General features: G+C 37.4%; 1 long non-coding RNA gene across 5 annotated transcripts; it reads left to right on the top strand.

The window, feature by feature from the left end:
* The first annotated feature begins 626 nt into the window (after positions 1–626).
* Positions 627–22737, top strand: LOC127934568 (uncharacterized). Of its 5 annotated transcripts, none has more exons than XR_008147795.1 (16): positions 627–1679; positions 3197–3304; positions 7245–7430; positions 9472–9525; positions 9660–9688; positions 10451–10586; positions 11809–11880; positions 12811–12883; positions 14960–15034; positions 16983–17054; positions 17985–18057; positions 20038–20181; positions 20282–20362; positions 20443–20487; positions 20610–20651; positions 20796–22737. It is a non-coding gene; the product is annotated as an uncharacterized LOC127934568 (long non-coding RNA). The 5 variants fall into 5 exon arrangements; XR_008147798.1 differs by having other exon boundaries at positions 20440–20487; XR_008147797.1 differs by lacking the exons at positions 11809–11880; positions 12811–12883; positions 14960–15034.
* Positions 22738–23032: the final 295 nt, after the last annotated feature.

The following is a 23032-nucleotide window of genomic DNA, read 5'->3' as shown; positions in this document are numbered from 1 at the left end:
GAGTCCAAAAGGGGCCAAGCTGGACTCAAGTCCGAGCTCCCAAAGGCCGAGTCCGAGTCCAGAAAGTAATAAAAAAAAAAGGCTATATAGGCTATGTATTAAATGTAATGCAGTATGCTAATGTTTTAAGAAGTTATGACAGTTTATTTATTTATTTTTGCATTTATATTTATACTAAATGTTTGGGCTACTGTTTTTGATAATGCATACATAATAGGTTTGTAGAAAATCAACAACAACAAAAAAAAATCTATAAATATTTTCATAATTTTTCAGGAATTGTTGATTTCTTTTTCAACACTTGTAAGTCTGAACCAGAATATCAAGATATTTTATTATTTTGTAAAAAAGCACCACCATGTTATATGTATAATAAAATTTGAGTATGACAAACACAAATCCCTTCTATTATTTTATCCCTTGAGGTAGCCCTCGCACACAAAAAGGTTGGTTGGAGGATGGAGACCCCTGGTATATAACTATGTTTTATAATTATATGTTTGTGTAATTTGGGGTTTCTGCCTGCAGTGACACTTTTGTGTGTGAGGCCCCATCCATCCTCCCCTCAATACGCTGCAGTCGTCCTGTCCCTTTTGCAGAAAAGCATCCATAAAGAATGATGTTTCCACCTCCATGCTTCACAGTTAGGATGGTGTTCTTGAGGTTGCACTCATCCTTAGTCTTCCTCCAAACACAACAAGTAGAGTTTAGACCAAAAAGCTCTATTTTCATCTCATCAGACCACATGACCTTCTCCCATGAATGAGTATGTGGACAAGTGTCTTTTATACAGGTAACGAGTTCAAACCGGTGCAGTTAATAAAAAGTGGAGAAAAGGAGGGCTTCCTGTGAGAGCTGGAATTCTTACTGGTTGATAGGTGATCAAATGCTTATTGTCATAAACAATAAACTGCAAAAATATATTTTTAATATATATATTGTTATTTAAGATTCTGTCATTAGAGTAGAAGAGTATACCTAAGATAAAAATGACAGGCTCTTACGTGGTTTGTAAGTGGGAACCTGCACAATCCCCAGTGTATCAAATGCTTTTCCTCCTCACTGTAGATAACTGAGGGGAACACTTATTTTAAAAGTGCCATGTTGACACTGTTTTGGAGTTGCAACTCTGAGTTCAAATGACTGCAAACAATCCCATATTATACTTCATCTGGTGCCCACTCTAAAGCAAAACTATATTCTTTCCAGTTATTAATTTAAAATAACTTTCATATTATCTGTAATCGAATGTGTTCCATCCTACAGTTCCTCCTTTAAAACCCTTGCCTCACACTTGAATTGCCAGGCAGGAGTTTATTTTACTAACGTGATTGTTTCTTTAATCAACATGACAAAATAATTTTGTCTTTTTTATTTATAATACAGAGCTTAACTGTAGAGACCTACATTTCGGTTGGATAAAGGAGGGTACATAAATTAACCAATATCAAAAGCGTATGTTGGTGGATTGTTGTGGATTTTTCCATCTTCACACACACACACACACTCGAGACCGGTGTATGTCCTGGTTAAGACTATCCGGGTCCCCACATGGTCAACCCCTCCCCCACACCTATACCCGCGCGCGCGTCTGGAGCTAATGATTGCATCTCTTGACTCACTCACTGGACGAGCAGGAGCTGCAAACGCAGCAGCAATCAGCGTGTTCGTTCTCCAAGGTAAGCTAAACACTTTTATTTCAAATGTAATTCGTGTGTTAACATCATAACTAATGCCACTACCATATATTATGGAGAATGTTAATAACAAAGCAGGCCTTGCTAGCGATAATTTTAACTTTGCAGTTTTCTGTCGAGTCGGGTTTAGTCAGTATATTGTTAGATAACGTTAGTTTACTAACGCGCCTATACATGTGCAATGTAAATGGAAACTATTTAGCTAACTACCACTACCAAGCTAACCGACTTATTAGCTAGGCACGATTGAAGCTTAATGCATGCCATACATTTTTATTTTATTTTATTTATTTTTTTTTTTTTTTTGCGTGTGTTGTATAATTTAATCACATTTGATTGATAATCGATAAATGTATGTTTTTTATGATATGCACACTACAGTAGTTAGCTTGTATGTTAGGATCAAGGGGCAAGGAACTCGACCGGAAGTTGAAGTCGGGTGGGGGCTGCCATCTTTTAGCAGAACTTCACTTGCGTTAGCATTCCCATTGACTCCCATTCATTTTGGCGTCACTTTGACAGCGAATAACTTTACATCTGAGGCGTTTAAAGACTCCGTTTGTCCATTATGTATTTCTAAAGATACACGACAATGTATAAAGGGCTCCATTACCTTTTATGTTACATTATGGCCCCGTATAAACAGTTTTTGTAAAAAATAGGCTAACGATTGCGTCATAACCACTCGGCTCTATGTCGCATTACCGTACAGACAGGAGGAGAAGCTCGCAGGCAATTAACTTAATATGGCGTACTGGCGTTACATTTTAAAATACTATACAAAATAATTAATCAGAATACTTACTCCTGCTCACTCACGCCAAAGAACTCCCCGCTCGAGCTCGCCGTCTCTGCAAGATTAACGATGGCAGTTTGCACACACAGCTACTAGAAGATTTACATCTGGCAGACAGGTTGCTGACGTCGTCAAGCTTCGTTTGAGTCTGCGCGTCAGAAACGGAAGTGCTAAAAAACGCTAAAACTGGGCTTCATTTGTCTCAATTGAGTTCCAATGGGGTCGCTGTGTCCATTTCTTTTACTGTCTATGGTTAGGATGGACTACTATGACAATTAGCAAGTTAAATAGAGTATAGGATCAGTTGTCATAGCACTTCCGCACTACAGCGTGGTTAGGTTGTATGGCGGGAGAAAAGCTGCCATCAGGGGTAACTACATTAATTATCCGTAGTAAAACTAATTAGACCATTTTTAAATAACTGAATGTTCATTTAAATTATTTAAACATTATAATGGACCTACTGTATAGGTGTTTTATGTCGTAGAACAACTTCAAACATCTTTAAATGCTTGAAATCATTGATTTTCACTGGTAGTTTAAGAAAACGCTTGACTACAATGTAGGCAACACAATCCCAATTATACCATATAAAGACTATCAATGTGTTATATCTGACAGGCTAAGAACTAACTACTTTGTCATACAATTGGCAATGGGTTATTTACTGCATTTAAAGTAACTTATGTCTCTTGCTACTTAGGTTTTCACTCATGGAGAGAAGAACTTGGACCAATCCAGGATGCGGAGTACCATATCCAAGCGGGGATTGATAAACCATGTCTCCAGCGTTTTATCAATAATTTTAAAGGTAAATGTTAAACTCCTTAATATGATTTAGCTGGAATCAGTGAAATGCCTTCAGTGATCAAGTCTCTTGCTCAAGAGCACACTGCACAATGGTGGTTGCTAGTACACAGGGATATTAGAACTGACAATTCAACAGCTTTTAGACATTTGATAAACCATTTTGTCCTTCAGCACAGTGCTTTAAGCACTTTTGCCTCTGTGCCCAGCCTGATTGCAGTAATCTAAGGGTTTGACAGGGATTATTCCCTGTAAAAACAGACCCTTTTTTTTTTTTACCTTTTATTTAACCAGGTAGGCCGATTGAGAACAATATCTCCTTTGCAACGGCGACCTGGGGAGCCGCTGGGATTTGAACCCAGGAAGTCGTACACCCAAAGCATGCACTCTACCACTGAGCTACCAGGGGCCCGTTCTTCATACGTCGCTTATTACATCTGAGATCAAATGACACATCCAAGATGATATCATCGTGCTAATCATGATCCGGCTAATTGGGTTCTTCGAACACACCTGTTGTGTATGATTAGTATCGCTGGATTGAGATTTCTGAGATAATTGCGCGTTCATGTGTTGTCTTAAAAGGGGATATGTATCGATACTCGAAACCATGATCAGCAGTGCAGCGATTGCAAGACGGCAATGTAATGACGTCATATAATTTAAAACGACAACTGACGAAAAACTTGACAAATTTCTGGACTTTTATAAGGAAACAGCCAAGCAAACAAAGCTACATAAATGTTATAATAGATATATAAAACAGATAATTGATACATGTTTTTATTTTATTAGAATTTTTTTCATGATTCCCAGTTATTTAGATTCGCAATTTAAAATAGTTGTTTAGTCTTTACATTTTTATTTCAATGTAGAAATTAACTATTAATTTCATATTTGGACAGATTTGTTACGTGACCGCATTAATGAAAGTTTCTTAAGGGTCAATATCATGTTATCTGCATCTCCTGCGCTCCATCAAGCCACTCGAATAATAGCAGTCATCACTCAAAATAATGCACGACTCTATTATCTGTATAGCATGTGTGTAAGAATAATACTTTGATGACAAATATTTCAGTGAGTAAAACTGGCTGTGTCTATAGCAGGCTGTTATGTACTACACAGCATTTTTATATTATTTTTAAAGGGGTCATGACATGGGTTTTTTTATTTTATTATTATGGTCCCCTAGGTGCAATTATAGTATTACTATAGTTAAAAAAAAAAAAACTTTTAAAATGTAGTGAATTATGACATTTTCCCACCCTGTTTCTCATCCTTTGATTCAAACAGTCTGTTTTGGGTTGTTTCCCCTTTAAGAGTTCAGTGTTAACGCCCACTGTTATGATTGGCTAACGACATTTGACGGAACATTTGCGGATTGAGCGTAACTGTTTAGTAGCGAGTGATGCATTCGAAGCGATGGCTCTTGCAATGATAAAACCTTATATGTTTGAGCCGGAATCAGATGAGGAATCAGAGGAAAATGAACCATCACCACAACAACGAAGACTGGATCAGCCCGTGTCCACATGGAAAGTGAAACTATTTTGAATTAATAAAAAAATTGTAACCCGAGACACTTGAAAACGGTTTATTGTTGCATAATTATTCTATAGTTTAATATGCTAACAGTTCAACATTATTTACCTAATTTCAATGAAATGATAGGGTGTACTGCGGACAAAAATGCATGCACAGTCCATATTTGAAGATGCAGCATTGATAAGGCAACATTTTTAATCTTCTATTACATGTAGGCCTACTAGAAAGGCGACATATTTTCAAGATTCTCTTATACAAATAAACTGCATCCATTTTTCCTTGACGTCAGGATCTTTCGGCAGCGTATTCAAAGATGTTGTTTGTCCACAGCCAGGAACAGCACATCTGCGTGGCATTGTAATTTTCCTGTACACAGACCCACTCGCTGTCCGTCGACTGAACACTTGTGAGGCGCGCAGCGCGACAACGATCCGAAATGAGCGTAGTTGTCTTGTGCTGGAGGCGGTCATATGCAAATGGTTGGAACGTCACTTCGCACCGTGACGTCACTTCTTACCATGGATCCAGAACGAGCTGTATTTAGAGCTTGATTAAATAAATGGCTCGTTTATAATGGGGAGGACGTCTTAAGCTATGAAACTTGCAGGACGTTTTAATGGTACAAAGACCTCTTATATTCCAAAAGATCAAGGCAAATTTGGTTTCTCATTTCATGACCCCTTTAAATATTTTTTTTTAATGATTATTATCTTAAATTATTGTCCCTGGATCAGTACGATACTCTTGTAATAAACTAGCGGTGCTAGCAGACATATTTTGAGTATCAGTTCTGGTTGAAAAGAAGCGATCTAATCCTGTTTACATGAAATAAGCTGCTCCCGAGCAGGTTTAAGCTAACGGACCTGTTGCTATGACAGCAGCTCCGGAATGAGCTTCGAAGAACCAAACGATCCAAGATCACGCCAAATCGTCAACAATCAAATCCAGCTAACTGAGTTAGCCACGTACGAAGAACAGGCCCCAGGTATTTTTGCCACTGAACTCATATCCAAAGGTGACTTTGTTGTGGAGTACCGAGGGAAACTACTGTCACAGCAGCAGGCAGAGCTCCAAACTATTGAGTACAATGAGTCTGCAAAGGTTTTTCTTTTTGATTTTCAGTGGAAGAGTAAAACATGGTGGTAAGTAGATGAAGTGGCTATGTAGCAACTTTACAATGCAAGGGCCATGTCTAAAATCTAGAGTTTGTTATTCTTTATGTTAGTGCCTTTGTCAATACTACTTCAGTTACAGTTATCTGCCCTTCACTGCACCTTCGCATTGACGGTTATCTACCCTTCACTGCACCTTCGCAGTGACCGTTATCTGCCCTTCACTGCACCTTCGCAGTGAACGTTATCTGCCCTTCACTGCACCTTCGCAGTGAACGTTATCTGCCCTTGAGTGCACCTTCGCAGTGAACGTTATCTGCCCTTCACTGCACCTTCGCAGTGAACGTTATCTGCCCTTCACTGCACCTTCGCATTGACGGTTATCTGCCCTTCACTGCACCTTCGCAGTGACTGTTATCTGCCCTTCACTGCACCTTCGCAGTGACCGTTATCTACCCTTCACTGCACCTTCGCAGTGACCGTTATCTGCCCTTCACTGCACCTTCGCAGTGACCGTTATCTGCCCTTCACTGCACCTTCGCAGTGAACGTTTTCTGCCCTTCACTGCACCTTCGCATTGACGGTTATCTACCCTTCACTGCACCTTCGCAGTGAACGTTATCTGCCCTTGAGTGCACCTTCGCAGTGAACGTTTTCTGCCCTTCACTGCACCTTCGCAGTGAACGTTTTCTGCCCTTCACTGCACCTTCGCACTGAACGTTTTCTGCCCTTCACTGCACCTTCGCACTGAACGTTTTCTGCCCTTCACTGCACCTTCGCACTGAACGTTTTCTGCCCTTCACTGCACCTTCGCACTGAACGTTTTCTGCCCTTCACTGCACCTTCGCACTGAACGTTATCTGCCCTTCACTGCACCTTCGCACTGAACGTTTTCTGCCCTTCACTGCACCTTCGCAGTGACGGTTATCTGCCCTTCACTGCACCTTCGCAGTGAACGGTTAGGGTTAGGGTTAGGGTTCGCAGTGACCGTTATCTGCCCTTCACTGCACCTTCGCAGTGACGGTTATCTGCCCTTCGCAGTGACCGTTATCTGCCCTTCACTGCACCTTCGCACTGACCGTTATCTGCCCTTCAGAAAAGGCAAAAAACATGGTGCGAGTCATTTGTCCAATTTGCTTTTACAAATACATTATTCCATACAATAGTCGCTTATAGAATTGTATTTATTGGTATATCCTGCTCATATAATTTAATCAAATACTGCTTCTTCATAGTCGAACCTCTGTGCTAATACATATTAATGAAACAAATGTTTCTATACAGCATTGATGCATGTGAAAAGGACTCCTCTCTTGGGAGACTTGTTGATGACGACCACAGAAGACCTATTTTTGCAAAATGAAAACCATAAGTAAAGAAACCACACTTGTCTCTTCGCGATTCGATATATTACACCTGGAGAAGAACTGACGTCAACAACGTGACTCAAACTGGCCATGGAGAGCACAGGTGAGTTACCTTTTTGTTTCTATATCCAATATGCCACCTACCTGGATAAGAGTTTATATTTCATGCAATTTGTTGCAGACACTCCAAACAAGAAAGCTGTAGTAGAATGTGTTTCTATCTTGGTTTACTTAGCAGTAACAATTTGTTTTTATGAGATACATTTCCTATGCCAGGTTTGATTACACCAACTGGTTTTTATTTATGGAAATGCCTTTATTTCCATAGTTTTAATGAATTGCATTAGTTCCGATGTCACAGTGGATTCTGTTTTGGATTTATCTATTGTATGCACCCATTGGGTCTCATTCATGAAACATTCGTAAATATACGAGTAAATATCTGAGTGATTTGCGCGTAAAGAGAACTTCCTGAAACTCTTCTCCTGATTCACAAAAACTTCGTAAACGTCAGTTGTGATAGTGACGTGTGTGTGTTAATTAATTCCAATCAGTCGTAAATGGGACGCGCGTGCACGCTCATTCTCAATTACCATAAATCCCTCCCATTAAACTAATATATATTAAACTATATATGAGCATCATATTATGACACCAAACGAAGGATTTCAACATGTCTTCTCAAAAGCGAATGGAAAAATAAAAATTTCTCAGCTGCAGAAATTTAAGTTTTATTATCAGAAGTTCATTCAAAACGCCACGTTTTATTTTCAAGCGTATATAGTGGCGTATCAGGTCCTAAAAAAAGGAAGCTTTGCAGCATATTACAGATGCTGTTAATGGAGTTTCTTCTGTTATTCGAACAGTCCCCGAAGTGAAAAGACAAACCTTATGTAATTACTATATGTAATATTTTTTTCAAAATGCTGTGTAAATATGTACCCGATTATGAATTAAAATGCAGCCGTATTAATGAGCAAAACGTTCAGACGTTAAATGCACTATTTACGTGTGGCTGGGAGCAGGTGTAGATTTATTTCGTACCAACTAACATTTGGAAAATACGAACGTTTTAATGAATCGGAAAATTTACGCCAGAACCACTTTACTCGCGATTTACACAAAATTCGTTTTGCTCATGTTTCATGAATGAGACCCATTGTGTACACACAATTAGAACATAAAGTTGTAGCAAAAAGTAAATTTTAACTTGTTGCACTCATGCATCCATTAAAAATGATTGTATTACATGCCTATATTACAAAGATTAGAACCACATATGCAGAATAAATGCAGTGGTGCTGTCTGATCAATACCTATTAGGGCTGCACGATATTGGGAAAAAATGACATTGCGATATTTTATTTTTCTGCGATATATATTGCGATATTTTTTCTTACAAACAAATGGGGTGAGCACACTTACATTCTCATTTTAAATGATTTAAACATGGACACCATCGTGTCAATTGATTAATATGCGCGAGGGAGAGGGAGCAAGACAGAGCTTGTGTTGTTTGAAAACGTCTCTCTCTCTCTCGATTCAATTCATATTGCTTTATTGGCATGACATACAAAGGTACATATTGCCAAAGCATTGTACATATCAGAATAGAAACAAACAAAACAAAAATACATATATATTCATAAGAAAAAAATGACATGCAAAATAAATCCATGTACATTTCTATAAACATTGATGGTACTTCTAATGTTCTCTGTCTCTCTGGCTCGCTCGCTCGCTCGCTCTCTCTCTAGCAGCAGCGCGCTCTCTCTCTCTCTCTCGCGCGCTCTCTCTCTCTCTCTGCCCTGTTAAACTTTCATGTGGTTTTCAGTCCTGTCAATGATAAACTTTCACTCTATGATGGTTAAACTGTGCAATTAATCCGCAAATCACATTCGTCAAGGGCCGGGGAGCAGCTGCTCCATACAGTTAATGAATAACGGATCAACTACGACAGCCTACATCGCACATCCTGCAATGTGACTATCGTGGATTCGTACATCGCGATATCGATGCTTAAACGACACATCGTGCAGCCCTAATACCTATCCTCCTCTGCAAGGATGTCCCATGTTTTTCTCAGTGTAAATGCCCTCTTACTATATTTCACTTGTTGCCATCTGTGTGGTTTCCTCTCCTAGCCCCCAAAACACACTTCACTGGCACGGACACCCTGTTCAACATGCCCGTCTCAGGTAAAAGCAACTGCCCCCCACCCCATCACACATATCAGTGTTGCAGGTCTCAAACTCTAGACTGATTGATTAGTTATTGTGTAAGGGAAGTGAAAAGTATAAATAAGGACTAACAAATGATGTTGTTCTTGCAGATGATAATTTGCAGAGTGAGCGCTCGAAGGTAAGTGCATAAGTGCCCCAGACTGGGTCAGTCTGTGGATCTGCACTATGCATTCATGATTGTCAACGTTTCCAGTGTCTGGTTCCAAAGTCAAATGAACATTGAATTATACTTTTGCATAGCCCAAAAACGTCACTACTACATCTATTTGTTGCTATATTAATACTTCAAGCATAATATTGGCCCACATAAGTATGGACACTAAAGCATTTCTCATGTTCTGTACTTTAAATTTGAAATTACACAAAGACAATGTGGATACATGATGTTTTGATGCAAGTAGGAAAGACTTTTGTTTCTCATCAAAACAGTGCTATAAAGTAGAGTAAGGTAATTACTTAAACTATAAAGAGATTAATACACATAGCTTATGTTGGTAGCATGAGCATGATGGTTTGAGGCTGACTTGATAACTCTGACTTTAGTCGAATAACTAATCCATACTGCATGACCGTAACAAAGACAAGTTTGGTTTCCAAACCTGCATTTATTTGTGGGCACCCTGTCATATTTACATTTAAAAGGTTTGTGATGTATTTTCATTATATTGTTTCAAAGTACTGGTGTACAGAACAAAAGAAATTCGTTTTCAACATGAAAATCTTATCCCTAGTGTCAGTCTGTCTGAAGTAATGGACCATTCCAGGTTACTTAAATCCAAATTAAATTATCAACTTTTTTTATAGTATTGCATTTTTTTTTTTTTTTTTTTTTTTTTTTTTATAATTTCTGGTACACTGATTGTTATATTTGGTTCAACAGTTGCAGGCCAGGATTGACAAATTAAAAACACCACAATCGGTGTGAAACTCTGTATGAATCTACGGCTGAGAAGCGAAATGCTCTTCAAAGACAGCGAACCTTACTCCTACTGCAATTGGCAAACTTGGATAAAATGGTGAGTCATTTTATTGTACGTTGACAGAACTTGGGTAAAATATTTTCTGTTCTAAAAAATGCAGCAGGTAAACCTAGCCTGGCTAACGTCAGACCAATTCTCATTCGAGACTTGGTCTGGTAACCACCTGTTCATTTTCTCGTATTTGAGGCGTGGTTTACGAATGCCCAGAGCAGTTTATTGGGCGCTACGAATGTCTATCAAATGTGCTTGCTTCTGAAATTGTTTAACAGTTGCTCTTTTTTCAAAACAAACTCTGTTCTTAACTACTTAAAACACTATCTAAAGCTGAATCGAAAGGTAATTTCGTGTCTGATGCCATGTTGGATCCATAGAAACTTCTTCAATGTGTCGCCTATTAGGGCTGCACGATATTGGGAAAAATGACATTGTGATATTTTATTTTTCTGCGATTTTTATATATTGCGATTATTTTTTTCTTACAAACAAATGGGGTGAGCACACTTACATTCTCATTTTAAATGATTTAAACATCGACACCATCATGTCAATTGATTAATATGCACGGGGGAGAGGGAGCAAGACAGAGCTTGAGAGAGAGAGAGAGAGAGAGTGCGCGAGAGAGAGAGAGTGCGCGAGAGAGAGAGAGTGCGCGCGCGCTCGCGAGAGAAAGACAGAGAGAAAATGCCCTGTTAAACTTGCATGTGGTTTTCAGTCCTGTCAATGATAAACTTTCACTCTATGATGGTTAAACTGTGCAATTAATCCGCGAATCACATTCGTCAAGGGCCGGGGAGCAGCTGCCCATACAGTTAATGAATAACGGATCAACTACGACAGCCTACATCGCACATCCTGCAATGTGACTATCGTGGATTCGTACATCGCGATATCGATGCTTAAATGACACATCGTGCAGTCATTGTCTTGCTGATCCCTCCCCGTTCTGTGATTTGGTTCCCTTTTTCAGGGGAGAATTTAGTCCATGGTGTCCAGGCTGCCTTAGCAGCGTGAATCAAATTGTGCGCAAGGCAGCCTGGGAACACCCAGGGTAAGGTAAACCAGGATTTGCATGAATTGAAAATAAGATTTACCTACTGCTATTTATATATTTGATGGAAAAGATTTTAAACATTACTGTTTGTAATTAATAGGCTTAAGGGATAGGGAACAACAGTGATTTTATAATTGTATGTACTTTAGTTAAAAAATCATTCTACACTTTCTGTAGCATTGAATTTTTTATTTATTTGATTTTTAGCTGGGCCCAGAATCACATCCAGTCACTTAAACAGCAGAAGATTCTGTGATACCCTCACCAACAGACACACAGGTAATAAGACAGGTTTTTTTATAACCATTTAGTTTCAGAGCTGCACATTATACATTATATTATAGTAATTATTTCCCAGCAACAATGTTGATCAGAATGTGTTTGACAGAACGATGCGAGGATGGCATTATTACAGGCTTTGTCCCAACCCTGTTAGGGCATACTGGATTTTTTGCGCACATTTACGAAACGTATTTACATTTATGAATGACAAATTGTAATATAATTATATCGGTTTCTACATTTTAAACAACTTAACACAAACGATGGATTCAAACGCCCTCTAAACAATCCTGAAAGTTTGGTTGGCACTTAAACCTAATAGGTAGTAATGAGTATTTATGATAGCTTCTGGGGACATTGACCTGTATTTTAACTGTCCTTATGGGGACACTTTGGCTTAGTGAGGATGGAATCCTAGTCCTCTTAAGGATAACCATTGGAACTCGTATGTAATTTCTTGCTGATACAATTTTTGTTTATTTATACAACTAAAAACTATTATGATCCTCCTACTGTTTTTTGCAAACTATAAGGTGCACCGTAGCAGTTTTCCTATATAGTTCATTGGGTACATCCGTCAGTAAAAACCATTATAAATCCTAAAATATTGTTCGTCTAATTACTTTGTCCGCTGAAATTTGGAGACCATGTATTTAAAATGGCTACCCTCATACACTGTCCATAAAAGATGGATAGAAACATTCTCTAAACAGAAGTTGGTAATAACCTCAGGTCTTTATTTTAAATCCACTGTGCTTGTGTACAGAGCAAAAACAATAAAATATGTTGGCCCTAATAATTTCTAGCAAAAGGAAAAGTGTTGTTTCCCCTTGTTTTTGTTTTGTAATACTGTTATTCAGTCTCAATAAAGTGCCTTATCTGTTTTGTAATTTCATAGCCTCAAATGATAATTATTTTTTATTACAGGTATGGTCAGAAATTGACCATGCATCTCCAACCAGCGAATGTGTACCACCACTGGAAAGAACGGAGTGTATTTGTAAGTAACAACATTAATTACTTGCCTGTCCAAAGTCTGTCCATTAGGGTTACATAAAATATCTACCTTTTTAACTCCCTATTCTTGAAAGTTTGTGGTCTGAAGATCACATTTAACTGTGACCGGGTTTAAAAGTAGTGTTGTCAAAAGACCCGGTACTTTGGTACCAAGTCGGTACAAAATTTTAAAAAATGTGACTGTACCAGGTTTCTTTAAGTATTGGTAGTACCGAGGTCTCGTTCAAACCCGGTTCAGCGCTATGATTTCCGTGAAGCAGAAAACGAGGATGGAATCTCAAAATCCAGTCATGAAAATGAAACTTACATTTTAATATGGACAGTCATGGAATTTGTCAAAGTTAGCGTAAATTAATCAAATCAAATCTCCGTATGGACCAGTATCTGTAAATGTTAAGCCGCAAAAAAATCCGTGTTCTGCGCGTCTCTGTGTGAATCAATGAATGGCAGAGACGTGCAGGTTTGTTTACTACATGGACTGAAGCGCATGACGCTTGTATTAATTTCAGCATCTGAGCTTCAGAGTTCTCTCTCCATCAAGCGATCTGAACTTTTCAGTTCATCTCAATGGACGCACAGCGCACCTGTATTTGATGCTCTGTAAACTCTGTGTGAAGGCGCACGACTCACCGTCGCTTTACTGATAGCGCTGTTTCTCACACATGCAAAGAGAGAGAGCGCGAGAGTCTTACCACGCTGAATCGACACGCTATATGTAAACTATTCTTTGTTGTCTTCTCCTGTCAAAATAATGGAGTTCATTTACAATTATTCATTTTCGAACAAGCAGAAGACATACCGGTTTCTCCGGTAGTGGGCGGAGCTAATGTGCAAATGGCAATTTCATTGGCTGACGCTCAACTAGCACCGACCCTGTTTTGATTTCAGCAAATCAGTTTGACCGAACGCAGACAACGTGATTAATATTCATGAACCCAGCAGCTCATCAATTCATAGTGCATTGTATATACATTAGTATGATAGTAAAATTATCCTTTAATAATAATTATGATCTATTACTATTTTTCTTACAGAAACCCTAAATGACCAAAAATATCTTAAGCATCACCACCAGTCTTAAGTTCAGTTAAAATGACAAATATGCATTCATTAGGCCTAAAAGTTAATTTTTACATAAAGGCATTGTGCTACTAAATATTACTATTATTTAGTAAAATGTATGTGATACTGCTACTACTGTTAAAATTTTTTAAACTTTATTTTTTTAAGAAATAAATCACAATATTTCTTCCATGTTTTAATTTTAATAGCAAATCCCCTTTATTTACCAAAAATAAAATGTTTAAATTTCATAAATTAAAAGACAAATTAAATTTGGGTGAAACTTATTTACTGTTTTTCATAATTATATAACCTGTAGAAAAATTTTAAACACAATTGTAAATAAGTATAAAGAATGGCATTGGTTTTATTTATATTATTTTATTAATATATATATATTTTTAATTGGCATATTTTTGTGTTTTGCTTTGGTACCGAGAACCATGGATTTTCACTTGTATCGGTATCAAATACTGAAATTTGGGTACCGTGACAACACTATTTAAAAGGTATACGACTCGCCAAGAAATATTTTGATTGTGTACTGCTCTGCATACAACTGTATAATGTCTAAACGTTAAACCAATATGTCTCTAATGATCTCTTTGTAAGAGACAAAACCACAGTAAGATTATTTATCGTAATGTCATGATGAGAATTACAAGAAATTGCCCCAACTCATGCTCGGCCAACATCAAATTGTAGGCTATTATTTCTGCTGTTGTGCTCATGTGTAAATTGAGGATAGAACGAACAAGTGATGATATTTGATACCTTCTGGGGACATGCATTGACCTGTATTTTAACTGTCTTTATGGGGACACCTTGTTTAAGTGGGGATTGCATTATTTCCATGAAACCTTCTGAGGACATTGACCTGTATTTTAACTGTCTTTATGGGGACACCTTGTTTAAGTGGGGATTGCATTATATGCATAATATAATTTGTGTAGAATTCTCAAGACCTTTTATATTTGTCATGTTTGACTGATTACAGGTTGCCTTCCTTCACAACATGGACACATATTCCAGCTCTGCAGAAGATGGGAATGTGTCCCACTCCAATTCCAAGGTAAGAAAGTATAGATGATGGCCACAGTTCATAAAAGTTTGGAGAGTTCATTAAGTTTATCTTGACTGATTTTTGTAACAGTTTAAAAGGCAACTCTTTCAATGTTTGTTTGATACTTGAGACCCATTCATACTTCATAACTTGCATTCATTTTTGCAATTATATATTAAACTAGATTATTAATCTGTTCTGGTCCATGTCTAAATTCTAATACAATCACATCGCAATTCAAATAAATTGGATCATTACTTTAGAGAAGTGACTACTAATTATAAATGTAGAGAACAGAAAATCATTGCATGTACATAACAAAAATGATCACTTTTAAAAAAACATTTTTTTTTTTTTTTTTGCAGTTTACAATTGTACAGGTCCTTCTAAAAAATGTAGCATATTGTGATAAGTTCATTATTTTCCATAATGTAATGATAAAAAATAAACTTTCATATATTTTAGATTCATTGCACACCAACTGAAATATTTCAGGTATTTTATTGTTTTAATACTGATGATTTTGGCATACAGCTCATGAAAACCCAAAATTCCTATCTCAAAAAATTAGCATATTTCATCCGACCAATAAAAGAAAAGTGTTTTTAATACAAAAAGTCAACCTTCAAATAATTATGTTCAGTTATGCACTCAATACTTGGTCGGGAATCCTTTTGCAGAAATGAATGCTTCAGTGCGGCGTGGCATGGAGGCAATCAGCCTGTGGCACTGCTGAGGTGAGATGGAGGCCCAGGATGCTTCGATAGCGGCCTTAAGCTCATCCAGAGTGTTGGGTCTTGCGTCTCTCAACTTTCTCTTCACAATATCCCACAGATTCACTATGGGGCTCAGGTCAGGAGAGCACAGTAATACCATGGTCAGTAAACCATTTACCAGTGGTTTTGGCACTGTGAGCAGGTGCCAGGTCATGCTGAAAAACAAAATCTTCATCTCCATAAAGCTTTTCAGCAGATGAAAGCATGAAGTGCTCCAAAATCTCCTGATAACTAGCTGCATTGACCCTGCCCTTGATAAAACACAGTGGACCAACACCAGCAGCTGACATGGCACCCCAGGCCATCACTGACTGTGGGTACTTGACACTGGACTTCAGGCATTTTGGCATTTCCTTCTCCCCAGTCTTCCTCCAGACTCTGGCACCTTGATTTCCGAATGACATGCAAACTTTGCTTTGATCCGAAAAAACTAGTTTGGACCACTGAGCAACAGTCCAGTGCTGCTTCTCTGTAGCCCATTTCCTGCACACGCCTGTGCACGGTGGCTCTGGATGTTTCTACTCCAGACTCAGTCCACTGCAAGTCGCCCAAGGTCTGGAATCGGTCCTTCTCCACAATCTTCCTCAGGGTCCGGTCACCTCTTCTCGTTGTGCAGTGTTTTTTGCCATACTTTTTCCTTCCCACAGACTTCCCACTGAGGTGCCTTGATACAGCACTCTGGGAACAGCCTATTCGTTCAGAAATGTCTTTCTGTGTCTTACCCTCTCGCTTGAGTGTGTCAATGATAGCCTTCTGGACAGCAGTCAGGTCAGTCTTACCCATGATTGCGGTTTTGAGTAATGAACCAGGCTGGGAGTTTGTAAAAGCCTCAGGAATCTTTTGCAGGTGTTTAGAGTTAATTAGTTGATTCAGATGATTAGGTTAATAGCTCATTTAGAGAACCTTTTCATGATATGTTAATTTTTTGAGATAGGAATTTGGGGTTTTCATGAGCTGTATGCCAAAATCATCAGTATTAAAACAATAAAAGACCTGAAATATTTCAGTTGGTGTGCAATGAATCTAAAATATATGAAAGTTTAATTTTTATCATTACATTATGGAAAATAATGAACTTATCACAATATGAAAATTTTTTGAGGAGGACCTGTATGTACTTTAGTTAAAAAATCATTCTACACTTTCTGTAGCATTGAATTTTTTATTTATTTGATTTTTAGCTGGGCCCAGAATCACATCCAGTCACTTAAACAGCAGAAGATTCTGTGATACCCTCACCAACAGACACACAGGTAATAAGACAGGTTTTTTTATAACCATTTAGTTTCAGAGCTGCACATTATACATTATATTATAGTAATTATTTCCCAGCAACAATGTTGATCAGAATGTGTTTGACAGAACGATGCGAGGATGGCATTATTACAGGCTTTGTCCCAACCCTGTTAGGGCATACTGGATTTTTTGCGCACATTTACGAAACGTATTTACATTTATGAATGACAAATTGTAATATAATTATATCGGTTTCTATATTTTAAACAACTTAACACAAATGATGGATCCAAACGCCCTCTAAACAATCCTGAAAGTTTGGTTGGCACTTAAACCTAATAGGTAGTAATGAGTATTTATGATAGCTTCTGGGGACATTGACCTGTATTTTAACTGTCCTTATGGGGACACTTTGGCTTAGTGAGGATGGAATCCTAGTCCTCTTAAGGATAACCATTGGAACTCGTATGTAATTTCTTGCTGATACAATTTTTGTTTATTTATACAACTAAAAACTATTATGATCCTCCTACTGTTTTTTGCAAACTATAAGGTGCACCGTAGCAGTTTTCCTATATAGTTCATTGGGTACATCCGTCAGTAAAAACCATTATAAATCCTAAAATATTGTTCGTCTAATTACTTTGTCCGCTGAAATTTGGAGACCATGTATTTAAAATGGCTACCCTCATACACTGTCCATAAAAGATGGATAGAAACATTCTCTAAACAGAAGTTGGTAATAACCTCAGGTCTTTATTTTAAATCCACTGTGCTTGTGTACAGAGCAAAAACAATAAAATATGTTGGCCCTAATAATTTCTAGCAAAAGGAAAAGTGTTGTTTCCCCTTGTTTTTGTTTTGTAATACTGTTATTCAGTCTCAATAAAGTGCCTTATCTGTTTTGTAATTTCATAGCCTCAAATGATAATTATTTTTTATTACAGGTATGGTCAGAAATTGACCATGCATCTCCAACCAGCGAATGTGTACCACCACTGGAAAGAACGGAGTGTATTTGTAAGTAACAACATTAATTACTTGCCTGTCCAAAGTCTGTCCATTAGGGTTACATAAAATATCTACCTTTTTAACTCCCTATTCTTGAAAGTTTGTGGTCTGAAGATCACATTTAACTGTGACAGGGTTTAAAAGTAGTGTTGTCAAAAGACCCGGTACTTTGGTACCAAGTCGGTACAAAATTTTAAAAAATGTGACTGTACCAGGTTTCTTTAAGTATTGGTAGTACCGAGGTCTCGTTCAAACCCGGTTCAGCGCTATGATTTCCGTGAAGCAGAAAACGAGGATGGAATCTCAAAATCCAGTCATGAAAATGAAACTTACATTTTAATATGGACAGTCATGGAATTTGTCAAAGTTAGCGTAAATTAATCAAATCAAATCTCCGTATGGACCAGTATCTGTAAATGTTAAGCCGCAAAAAAATCCGTGTTCTGCGCGTCTCTGTGTGAATCAATGAATGGCAGAGACGTGTGGGTTTGTTTACTACATGGACTGAAGCGCATGACGCTTGTATTAATTTCAGCATCTGAGCTTCAGAGTTCTCTCTCCATCAAGCGATCTGAACTTTTCAGTTCATCTCAATGGACGCACAGCGCACCTGTATTTGATGCTCTGTAAACTCTGTGTGAAGGCGCACGACTCACCGTCGCTTTACTGATAGCGCTGTTTCTCACACATGCAAAGAGAGAGAGCGCGAGAGTCTTACCACGCTGAATCGACACGCTATATGTAAACTATTCTTTGTTGTCTTCTCCTGTCAAAATAATGGAGTTCATTTACAATTATTCATTTTCGAACAAGCAGAAGACATACCGGTTTCTCCGGTAGTGGGCGGAGCTAATGTGCAAATGGCAATTTCATTGGCTGACGCTCAACTAGCACCGACCCTGTTTTGATTTCAGCAAATCAGTTTGACCGAACGCAGACAACGTGATTAATATTCATGAACCCAGCAGCTCATCAATTCATAGTGCATTGTATATACATTAGTATGATAGTAAAATTATCCTTTAATAATAATTATGATCTATTACTATTTTTCTTACAGAAACCCTAAATGACCAAAAATATCTTAAGCATCACCACCAGTCTTAAGTTCAGTTAAAATGACAAATATGCATTCATTAGGCCTAAAAGTTAATTTTTACATAAAGGCATTGTGCTACTAAATATTACTATTATTTAGTAAAATGTATGTGATACTGCTACTACTGTTAAAATTTTTTTAAACTTTATTTTTTAAAGAAATAAATCACTATTTCTTCCATGTTTTAATTTTAATAGCAAATCCCCTTTATTTACCAAAAATAAAATGTTTAAATTTCATAAATTAAAAGACAAATTAAATTTGGGTGAAACTTATTTACTGTTTTTCATAATTATATAACCTGTAGAAAAATTTTAAACACAATTGTAAATAAGTATAAATGGCATTGGTTTTATTTTTATTATTTTATTAATATATATATTTTTTTAATTGGCATATTTTTGTGTTTTGCTTTGGTACCGAGAACCATGGATTTTCACTGGTATCGGTATCAAATACTGAAATTTGGGTACCGTGACAACACTATTTAAAAGGTATACGACTCGCCAAGAAATATTTTGATTGTGTACTGCTCTGCATACAACTGTATAATGTCTAAACGTTAAACCAATATGTCTCTAATGATCTCTTTGTAAGAGACAAAACCACAGTAAGATTATTTATCGTAATGTCATGATGAGAATTACAAGAAATTACCCCAACTCATGCTCGGCCAACATCAAATTGTAGGCTATTATTTCTGCTGTTGTGCTCATGTGTAAATTGAGGATAGAACGAACAAGTGATGATATTTGATACCTTCTGGGGACATGCATTGACCTGTATTTTAACTGTCTTTATGGGGACACCTTGTTTAAATGGGGATTGCATTATATGCATAATATAATTTGTGTAGAATTCTCAAGACCTTTATATTTGTCTGATTACAGGTTGTCTTCCAAATCAACATGGACTAGGGTTAGGGTTCTTAACATGAACGACACCGAAATGGACCAACTTGCTGATATCCTGGGACATGATATTCGTATCCACAGGAAATATTACAGATTACCCGAGGGAACACTATTAACAGGGTATGTAACCTGTTAATCGAGTTTAAACTACCTGTCAAGCGTGTCCTAGTGACTTTGGAAGAATCTGTGCATATCTCTGAATACGAAGACTATATTTCAGAGTGCGTTGAGCCTGATCCTGGGATGGAGAGTGAAACAGAACTGTCAGATCATTCTCATGACGTGACGTCAAGTGAGACAGGTAAAGATTTGTAAACACATTTTTTTAAGATGTTTGTAATTTCCATTAGTTAAATAATAATAAATCATGCCTTCAAGCAGGCACTTCAGGAGTGAATAGCAGCAGGCCAGTAAACACGAATGAAGGTAAGACGTATGAACAAGCAGTTAAATGTTTAATGCAATTAGAATATCAAGAATTCCCCCCCAAACAGCCTATCAGTAATTAGTAGTTTGATTTAGAAATGTATATGATTGTGTTTCTAAAGGATCTCCAGAGAGGTCACGGGAGGTCATGAAAGTAACATCAGGTAAGGAACCTGTCCTGTAATAGTTTTTATTTACTTTATTTATAAAAAGTCAACAACATCATAAAGAATACAGTAGTATAAAAATAATCCAGTCTTGCACCTACAACACATGCAGTGCAATTAATGTAATTTTCTTGTCATTAGTTCCTAGGAAGAGAAAGTGGAGTGAGGTGGAGATTGCGGCTGTAGAAGAGACAATGATGAAATTTATTCACTCGGGAGTTACACCTGGAAAAGTCGACTACATTGCATGCATTACAGCAGCCCCCAAAGCCCTCTGTGAACGAGACTGGCAGGCGGTGAAGTATTATATAAAAAACAGAATCACAGCATATGAGAGAAAGACCACTAAAAAGTAAGGTTGATTTTGGTTGTTGATTCCGTTTTTGCGTTTTAGTTGAATTATAATATTTTTTTTTTGGTCTCAATACTAGGGCTGCACGATATTGGGGAAAAAGGACATTGCGATATCTTATTTTTCTGCGATATATATTGCGATATGATATCTAATCTAATTTTTTCTTACAAACAAAAATGGCATGAGCACACATACATTCTCATTTTAAATGATTTAAACATCAGAGTATTGTTTAAATTAGAGTAAATTATTTGTTTGTAACTTTAGGATATGGTTTGAATTGTTAACATTAACTAACATGAACTTACCATGAGCAATACTTGTGTTACTATATTTTTTAATCTTTGTTTATCTTAGTTATCTTAAACACAGCTGTTCATTGTTTGGTAATGTTACTTCACAGTAGGGATGCACCGGTTGACCGGCCATTAATCGGAACCGGCCGGTTTTTGCTTAAAATACGCAATCACCCGTTTTTGGTGTTTTTCCGGCCGATTTTTCCGGAAGTGCGCTCGCGTGCACAGACTACATTGTAATCGTTTGCTATGTAATTTGTGTGGAAGAGTATTTCGAAATCTGTGCGCAGGACACAGGCAGTCGATCAGTACCGGAAATGCAGAGCTTCATGTCTGAGGCACAGATGGCAGGAAGTGAACAGCCGCTGTTGTACTGCCGCACAAATAAGAGCCTTTCCTGCACACTGAAGCTGCGTGAGTGTATACTGTATCTGTCCGTGCCCTGAACACAAGTAGACCGTGAAGAGATGTTCAGCTCAACTTCTCACGTGTTGGATGAGAAACGAAACGGACTAAACTGTGACAAAACAGAATTATTTTTTATTTATTTATTTTACTTTTTATTATTATTATTAGAACTTGCATTCATGTTTGAAAAGCCAGAAATAAACTTCAGTTCTGAATTAGGATGATTATTTTTATTTTACCCTAAAATAGACTTAATTTAATTTAAAAATCATCTGCTGTAGCACACTGAAAAAAAGTATTTCATCTAATTAAAATATTTTAGGGTAATGATTCACATCTATATTTTTTTTACTTGAGTCAACAAGTTATTTATTTTTCACTGGCTCAAGTAAAAAAAATATAGATGTGAATCATTATCCTATTTATTTTTTAATTATTATTATTATTGGATGAATGAAACCCTTTGCATCTTTGTTTTATTCGCACAAACATTATTTGATTTTAACATTTTGGAAAATGTATTTATATAGCATACTTTTATTTAGTCTCACTGGTAAAGACCTTTTTTTTTTTTAACTTAAAACCAAATTTAAAAACTAAAATACTGAATGCTGATCAAGAAACATCTTATTGAATGTGTGTTGATTGTGTTGTTTGGACTGTAGAACTATGCAGTTGTTACCTTTAATTTCACATGGTTACAGTTAATCTTTTATTTAAGGCCAGTTCTCTGTAGTTTCAACCCAATTCAAAAACAAAAGTTAAATGCTGATGTCTGTACCATCTGTGTTTGTATTGAATGTAGGCTACTTATTGTGCAGTTACTGCTATTAATTTAATAAACAAGATTTGACAACACAGAACACGTCATAGAATTATAATTTTTTTTTCCGACATCGTTTTTTGATTTTGATAAATTTGCGCGAGGGAGAGAGCAAGACGACGCTTGTGTTGTTTGAAGACGGTGAAGGTGGGCGTGAGCGCGTGGCTGGGCCCTCTCTCTCTCTCTCTCTCTCTCTCTCTCTCTCTCGTGCTCTTTCTCTCTCTCTCTCTCTCTCTCTCTCTCTCTCTCTCTCTCTCTCTCTCTCTCTCTCTCTCTCTCGTGCTCTTCTCTCTCTCTCTCTCTCTCTCTCTCTCTCTCTCTCTCTCTCTCTCTCTCTCTCTCGTGCTCTTTCTCTCTCTCTGCTCGTTCTTATGCGCTGTGTTAAACTGCTAGGACTTAAACTGTGCAATTAATCCGCGAATCACATTCGTCAAGGGCCGGGGAGCAGCTGCCCATACAGTTAATGAATAACGGATCAACTACGACAGCCTACATC

Source organism: Carassius gibelio, chromosome A18 (assembly GCF_023724105.1).
Source record: "Carassius gibelio isolate Cgi1373 ecotype wild population from Czech Republic chromosome A18, carGib1.2-hapl.c, whole genome shotgun sequence".
NCBI classification, from domain to species: domain Eukaryota; kingdom Metazoa; phylum Chordata; class Actinopteri; order Cypriniformes; family Cyprinidae; genus Carassius; species Carassius gibelio.
This window is presented reverse-complemented; position numbering and strand designations above follow the sequence as displayed.